The following is an 8,513-nucleotide window of genomic DNA, read 5'->3' on the forward strand; positions in this document are numbered from 1 at the left end:
GGACCTCAGTGCCTCCAGCGTCCGGGTCCAGTCGGCCGAGTTGAAGGCGTTCCTTATGTCCAGTGTCACCACCAGACAATAGGACTTGGTTCCGCCACTCCACCTAGCCCCAGCAATGGCTTCCTCCGCCGTTTGTACGACCCTCAAGATGGCGTCCAGCGTCGACCTCCCTTTCCTGAACCCGTATTGGTTCTGGGAGAGACCGCCTGCTGCTTCGATGGCTGCGCTCAGCCTCGCACCGATCACCCTTTCGAAGACTTTTCCCATGGAGTCCAGAAGGCAGATGGGCCTGTAGGAAGAGGCCACCCCTGGCGGCTTGCCCGGCTTGGTTAATAGTAGCAGCCGTTGCCTTTTCCACCTCTCGGGGAACGTCCCCTCCTGGAGGCATTTGTTGAAAAGGCCCGCAACTTCCCTCGGGAGTAGAAGAAGTGCCAGCTTTAACGCGCTGTTGGGGATCGCATCCGGACCCGGAGCCTTCCTAGGTATCAGGTTTCTGCCTGCCTGCAACACCTCGGCTTCCGTAACCTCGCAGATGTCGCTCGGGCTATGCTCGAACCGCAGGGAGCTAGGGATCTGCCGTCCTCGAGGAAACAGTGCCCTGACTATACCCTCCAGTGCCTCTGGATCTGTTGGAGCTTTACTGCCCGCGTTCAGCCTCTTCACTACCATCCTGTACGCGCCTCCCCAGGGGTCCTCTTCGGCGGCATCACACAGCTTAAGGAAGCATTCCCTCTTGCTGTTCCTTATGGCGGTCTTCAGATCCTTCCTCGCCGCTTTGTAGGTCTCGCTGCATCGGGCCAAGCGCGGTGTGCCTCTGGCTCGCTGGAGCAGCCTTCTGGCCCGGTGGCAGGTTCTACGGAGAACCGCAATCGCTTCGCTCCACCAGAAAACTGGATCCTTGTGCTTCCGGAACGTCCCTCTCGGTAGCATGCTCTGGTCGCAGGCGCCTTCAAGTGCGTCCGCCAATTTGGTCGCCATATCGTTGGCTCCGTCTGCATCGTTTGCAGAGTAGCTCTCAAGGGCGCTTGCGAAGGCTTGGGCCCTCAGCGTGTCCTGGCGGTACGCCTTCCCATGCCGGAACGGGGTACCTATCGATCGGGCAAGGGTGCCCAGGGTGCATAGTATGGCCTCGTGGTCGCTGGCAGTATATACGCCGCTGATCCTCCATCGGGCGTGCCGGGCCAGCGTGCTGCTGGCATAGGTGAGATCGATGATCGACCCTATACCTGCCCTGCTGAAAGTTTGTTGGGACCCTTCGTTCAGAAGGGCGACGTCCAGAGAGGCAAAAGCCTCCAACACCGTGCGGCCTCTGGCGTTTGTACGGGAGGACCCCCATTCCAGGGCCCAGGCGTTGAAGTCGCCTCCGACTACGACGTTGTTCCGTCCTCGCAGATCGCAGCTCAGCTCGTCCATAATGCGGCTGAAAGTCTCCAGTGAGAGGCTGGGTGCCAGGTAGCAGCTGTAGAACCATATACCGCCTACATACCCTCGGACGAACCCGTCTGCCGACTTGGTGTCGCGCAATTGTGGCGCGTCGACGCCACAGAGCCACAGGGCCGCTTTGCCAGTAAGGTCCGTGGCCCAATCGCTGCTGCTGCCCACCTTATGTGGTTCGCTGAGGAGTGCCACCTCAGAGCCAAGCTCGCGCACCGTCTGCGTCAGGAGATCCTGTGCGGCCCTGCAGTGATTCAGGTTGAGTTGAATCAACTGCATGTCGTCCTGGTTTTGCCGACCCCGCTTCGTGTGGCAAAGCAGTTTTTAGTGCCTGCCTGGTGCGTGACCTCCTTCTTTCCAGCTGCTGAGCAGATGAAGCACGCAGGCTCTTTTTTGCATTCGGCAACTTTGTGCCCTTTCTCCCCGCATTTGATGCAGCAGCCACTCCTGTCCACTGTACTCTTGCAGTTCCGTGCGATATGCCCGGGATGCAGGCATGGGTAGCACCTTGGGAGTCCATCTCTTTCCCGGATCCCACATATGGTCCAGCCGATCCTCACCTTGCCGCCTTTCAGGACCGCTTGGCCCAGGGAGAAGGGCAAGCTGACCACCGCCAGCTGGGACTCCGCGTATCCGCGGCGCAGACTGCGGACTCTTACTCGACCCTCGACAATGTTGAATTGGCGAGTTAGAGCGGCACAGATCTCCTGCTCCGTCGCGAGGGAGTCGATGTCCCGTATCTCCAATATGACCACCTTCGAGTCTTCCGTCATTGCGCGCACAGACGCTCCATCCCCGAGGACACGTGCGATGCTGGCTTTCATATCCTCAGCACTCTCCACGCTGTCTTTTGCCACCTCCAGCAGAAGGTTGCCGTTTATGGTGCGGCGTACCTTGGAGCCGCAGCTTCCCAGGTCGGAAAGCTGGTGTCGTCTGGTGACCATTGCCAGAACCTCGCTGTACGACTTCCCGGAGGCCTGAACTATGACCGCGTCTGGGCGAGCGCGGCGTGCTGCTCTCGGCCTCTTGGCCACCACGCTCCATTCGCTGTCCGGGATTCCGGGGCTCTTGGGCTGCCTCATGGCGCTGGCCGTCGCCACGTCTCCGTGTGGCCGCAACGGGGCCTTTTTAAGGGTCCTCTTGGTTGCGATAGCTCCTTTTCGCTGCCTTGGGCGCGTATGTGGGGTTCCCGGCTCCCCCATTGGACCTTCGGCCACAGATGGCTGGCTAAGTCTACGCCACGGTTCGGTTTGCGCTGCGGCATCTTTCCTCCAGATGGTCGTCCTCCTTGGGCGTCGGAGCCTTCCTGCAGCGCGCTTCTACCCGCTGCAGCCTCTTGGCTCGATTCGATGATGTTCGAGTGCAGCTCCTTCATGCGCACGAACAGTGCTCTGGTGGCCATGTTGATGTGGCGCGTATTTTTGTCCATCATCCTGGTCTGAACCTCATAAAAGGATTTTTCCCAGCTCCGAGAGGTTCTCAAGGCAGGTAGCGTCCTGGTGGGCCTTGCTCTTCTTGGGCGGCGTTTGCCTCTGGGAACTTCCCGGGCTGGCTGGGTCCCGAACCCTCTTGGGGGTCTCCCTAGAGTCAAGGTCCCGACTCTGCGCCGCTGCTGCTGGAGATGGAGATGGCTCGGGTGCCGGCGATCGTGCGAGCATGCTACCCTTCCTGAAGGCGAGCTTTTCATCCTCCTCCATTCCTATTGTTTACTTTAGAATTTGAATTTCGAAATTAAAATCTCACTCCGTTGGCGCGCAACTCCAGCTCTCTCCAACACTCTGGATCGATCGGGGCTGTCTGGCAACACCGTCCGTGTGGCAACTCTACGCGATCACCTGTCTGGCGGCGCGATCAGCTGCTGTGTGTGAAGCTCCGGACGAGAAGAAGAAGAAAGAAGAAAAGTTGAGTGAAAATTCCTTTTTTCCCTCCACCAACAATGTGGGAAGTGGAAGTGGAAGGCGCCAAAACAAGGGTTCACCCCCCCTTCCCCTGCTGCCTGGAGCGCACTGATTGTGCCCCTGCAACAGAGCGGGATGCCGGTGGGGCCGGTTTTTATACGCAGTACGTACCGGTGCGACAGCAACCTGCTCTCAAAAGCTTTTCTTCCAGGTAACACGCGCAGCGCGGATGCTAAAAACGGAAAATCAGGAGCCCGTGATTCAAAACAACCGCACTTGAAAACGCTCAACTCTCAACCTCGCTTGTGTGTGTTGTGTGTGTGTGTGTGTGTTGAGTGTTTCTATAGTAGAAGAGAGAGCGCGTACCGCATTTTCTTTCGTCGGTTTTGAAAAAGGATTAAAGGCACTTGACAGAGCGGCAAGACTGCAAATGTGATTCGCGATCGACACTCGATTATTTTGCAACAATATTGTGTGTATTGAAAGTGCAGTGAAAAGCAGTGCCATGCGGTGAGGTTCAAAGGAAGTGTCACACTCAATCAATAATAATGCAAAAAATGCAAGGCAAAAAAAATGTGTCGCAGTGGGAGTCAACGGAAAGTCTCGCAGTCGACGTCCACGCAGCCAAACTGTAAAAACGTCACAAAATGGAGGAATTTTTCGGATTATGGAATAACAATATTGATATAGTGATGAATGAAAATTCGGAAGAGTTTTTCCAAAACAAACGTTGTGATGACTCCGGTCCAGCGGGCTCTAGTTTCGGTTTTTTACGTTAAATTGTCAGGTAATTTATGACTAAATAAAACAAGTGCTCGACTTCAAAGCATTTATTGGACTGGTCGCAGCCAGAGATAGCAAAACTCCCCGACTCCACCGTCGAGCCGATCTTGAATGCGCAGAGAGCAGTACAAGAGCGCGGCGTGTGAGAGCAAAAGCTCTGCTCACAACATCGCACACGCTACGATAGGGTAATTACGATCGTCTGCTGCAACATTCCGGCCCCGTTGAAGACCTTCGGTGCTTCAACCGTCTATTGGCAGTTTTGCCAATTTGTGTATGGGGCGTTTAATTACGCCCGCGGGTGTTCGCACCTCGGCGACGCGCACTCTCCCATCTTCTCCCTTGATTGCGGCCACCACTCGTCCTGTGGTTCACTTCTGTGGCGGTGTGTTGTCCTCGTGGACGAGCACTAGACAGCCAATGTCCAAGTCTGGCCCTTTGGTAGCCCACTGGTGACGCTTCTGCAGGCTGACCAGGTAGTCCTTGGACCAGCCCTGCCAAAACTGCTGCTTGAGCGCTGACAGCATTCGCCACCGCTTCAAGTACGCGAAGCTTCCCCTGCTGCATCTGTCGTCGTGATCTGATTCGGGCGGCAGCGAAAGAAGCGGCTGCCCGATCAGCAGGTGCCCTGGCGTTAGCGCTTCTCCATCGCTGGGATCGTTGCCTGGGGACGCGATTGGCCGGGAGTTGAGAAGAGCCTCTACCTCTACCAGGTGGGTGCACAGCTCGTCCGCGGTGAGCTTGGCGTTGCCCACTCCGCGTACCAACCTCTGCTTGGCTGATTTGACGGCTGCCTCACACAATCCGCCGAAGTGTGGTGCTCTCGGGGGTCTGAACCGCCACTCGACGCCTTGGCGCGCTGCGTACGCCTTGAGCCGGTCCTGGTCCCTCTGGTACGCTTGATGCAGCTCGTTCAGCACCTTGCTCGCGCCCACGAAGTTGGTGGCGTTGTCGCTGTACACCTTCTCCGGAAGGCCTCTTCTCCCGATGAACCTTTTAAAAACAGATAAAAAACTATCAGTGGACAAATCTGCTACAAGCTCCAGGTGAACAGCTTTTGATACAAAGCAGACGAAGACGGCTACATATGTCTTAATAGGGGGCCTGCCGCGAATCTTGAGAGACACGTAGAATGGGCCGTAGAAATCTACCCCACAAATCAAAAAGGGCCGAGCTCTTCGCACTCTATCAGCTGGCAGGTTTCCCATGATCTGTCCCGGTAGGACTGGCTTGTATCGGACCGGTCCTGGTCCCTCTGGTACGCTTGATGCAGCTCGTTCAGCACCTTGCTCGCGCCCACGAAGTTGGTGGCGTTGTCGCTGTACACCTTCTCCGGAAGGCCTCTTCTCCCGATGAACCTTTTAAAAACAGATAGAAAACTATCAGTGGACAAATCTGCTACAAGCTCCAGGTGAACAGCTTTTGATACAAAGCAGACAAAGACGGCTACATATGTCTTAATAGAATGGGCCGCAGAAATCTACCCCACAAATCAAAAAGGGCCGAGCTGTTCGCACTCTATCAGCTGGCAGGTTTCCCATGATCTGTCCCTGTAGGACTGGCTTGTATCGGAAGCAGTGCACACAATTTCTCAGGATCCTTTTACATGCTTCTCGAGCATTGATTAGCCATATCTGCTGCCTTAGCAACGAAACCATGACTTTGGCGCCTGCATGGTAGTGAGTCCGATGCAAATTGCGAAGATAAAGCGTCACGAACTGCGACTTTTGCGACAGCAGCAGAGGAAATTTGGCGTCATACGGAATCTCTGCGTTGAGCAACCTTCCTCCCACTCGAATCAGTCGCAGCGTTACTCCGTCGAGTTCGCTCGTATGTATGAACGGGTTTAGTCGTTGAAGATGCGGTGACAGGATTTCCGACCTCGCTAGCTTGTGGAATTCTGGTCCCAACTCGTATCTTTGGACTACTTCTACAAGCCTTAGAAATGAGACCTTAAGTTCTTTGGCTGACAGAACGACCTCTCGACTACGCTTGCTTCCTTGTAGGAACCGGTTTACATATGCCATAATCCGAAGCAATTTTTCAAAGGAAGAGCATCTTTCAATCAACTCGATGAAATCATTGGCCTGACACTTTGCCACTGAATGTGTTGCCAAACACTTCTTGTTTTCCGACCATTCCATTTCTGGGGACAACTCAACCTGATGTAGACATGGCCACTCCTCAGAATTCCTGAGCAGAAATTGGGGACCCTCAGTCCACAATGAGCACGTTACACCGTCTACGTCTGTGCCACGTGACACCAAATCGGCTGGGTTTTGCTCAGTAGGAACGTGCCGCCAAGTCACACCGCTTGACGATTCCTGGATTTCAGCAACCCTATTGGCCACAAACGTTGCGAGCGTGGCTGGATCCCTTTCCAGCCAGTACTTGGGACTTGGTGACTTGGGAGTCCGACCAAAAGTTCACACTTTCGATCATGAACTTGTCCAGGAGCGGTTTTACTTGAGCCCATAAAGTGGATAACAAGAGTGCTGCGCACAATTCGAGTCTTGGAATCGATTTCGTTCTGAGAGGAGCTACTCGAGACTTTGCGGTAAGAAGCTTAGACACGACATTTTTACCATCACTGGTACGGATGTAAATGCAGCATCCGTACGCTTCACCTGATGCGTCTGCGAATCCGTGAATCTGAACGCTTTTATGCGTGGGAAGGCCAATGTAGCGAGGTATGGTTATCTTGTCTAATTCAAACAAATTTAGCTTGAAGTGGTTCCAACTCTTGTGCAAACTCATGGGAACCGACTCGTCCCAATCCAACTTTTGCCGCCACAATTGCTGCAGCAATATTTTTGCCCTCGTTATTAAGGGACATAATAACCCTAATGGGTCGAACAATCGGGACGCAACTGACAAAATGTTTCGCTTTGTAGGGGTCAATGAATCAAATGAGTCATCTAAATGATAATGGAACAAATCATTTTGCGGATTCCATCTAATTCCGAGCGTTTTAACAGACGACGAAGGATCAAACTGCAGCGATTTCTCCTGGCCACTATCGGACAGCATCTGGGGATGATTTGACGCCCACTTGGCCAACTTAAAACCCCCGGATTCTAAGACCTCACACACTTCCAGCATATCATCGACGTAAAAGTCACTTTTTATGACTTGTGATGCAATAGGATGGGACTCAGCATAAACGTCTGCCAATTCAACGAGACAGCGGATGGCCAGAAATGGAGCTGAGGCTGTCCCATAAGTAACCGTATTCAGGCGATACGTTTGAACATCTACATTTGCCTTATCCCTCCACAGAATCAATTGGAAATTTCGGTCTTCTTCGGCGACCTGAACTTGCCTATACATTTTGGAGATGTCAGCTGTGAGCGCAAAACGATTTAATCGGGCAAGAGTTGCGTAAAGCTCCCTCTGAATAGTTGCACCCACCATCAAAGTCTCATTTAATGAGATTGAAGTCGATGTTTTGCTTGATGCATCGAAAACGACGCGTAGCTTGGTGGTTTTACTATCAGGTCTCAGGACACATTGATGTGGAATGTAGTAATGGCGTCCTGGAGGAGTGCCTGGAAGCAATGACATGTGGCCAAGGATGAGATACTCTTTCATAAACTCCATATACAGATCATGCAAATACTGATCTCGTGCAAGTCTGCGTTCTAGGGATAGAAAGCGGCGTTTTGCCGTCTCGAACGAGACACCCAACACGTTGGGATTTATTTTAAATGGCAGCCCCACTTCAAAACGACCCGATTCGAGCCTGCGTAAAGTCTGCTTAAAGTTTTGTTCGCAAGCCAATTGTTCAGCTGTATATACAGCCTTCGACTTCTCTGGGACCTGTTCCAATTCCCAAAAGCGCTCCACCAGAGAGTCGAGAGAACAATGATCGCTACCAACAGCGATATTGCATACAGCATCCTGTGCTGATGCCTTATATTTTCCTGATACAATCCATCCCAACAATGTTTTCTGGCCTACACACATTAACTCAAAAAAGGTTTCTGCCCCTATCAATAAGTCAACCTTAGCAGGCTTGTAAAACTGCGGGGCTGCCATCTGCAGGTTTGCTGGTATCTTCCATTGGGCGAAATTGACAACATGATCGGGTTGGTATGTGGAAATCGACCTTAACACCCAAAAATCGGAATCAAAGTTGTGATCGTTGATACGAGATTGGACAGAAGTATGAATCTTGTGCTTTATGACGGACGAGTTTTTTCCAACAGTTGTGATATTAAGGCACGACTCATCACGGCGCAATCGTAAGCGCTGGGCTAGATCCTCGGATATAAAATTAATTTGGGAGCCGGAATCTAGAAGTGCACGTGCATACTGAAATTGTCCGGACCGATCTTGCACCTTTACAACAGCGGTAGCAAGAATAACCTGGTCAGCACTAGCAACGTGACTGGAATA

The 8,513-nt window shown here is 53.0% G+C and overlaps 1 long non-coding RNA gene across 1 annotated transcript; it reads left to right on the forward strand.

Annotated features, from left to right (window-relative positions):
* The first annotated feature begins 3,294 nt into the window (after positions 1 to 3,294).
* LOC117191396 lies at positions 3,295 to 3,881 on the forward strand. Its single transcript, XR_004474048.1, has 2 exons — positions 3,295 to 3,473; positions 3,532 to 3,881. It is a non-coding gene; the product is annotated as an uncharacterized LOC117191396 (long non-coding RNA).
* Positions 3,882 to 8,513: the final 4,632 nt, after the last annotated feature.

Source organism: Drosophila miranda (genome assembly GCF_003369915.1).
Source record: "Drosophila miranda strain MSH22 chromosome Y unlocalized genomic scaffold, D.miranda_PacBio2.1 Contig_Y1_pilon, whole genome shotgun sequence".
In the NCBI taxonomy this organism is placed as follows: domain Eukaryota; kingdom Metazoa; phylum Arthropoda; class Insecta; order Diptera; family Drosophilidae; genus Drosophila; species Drosophila miranda.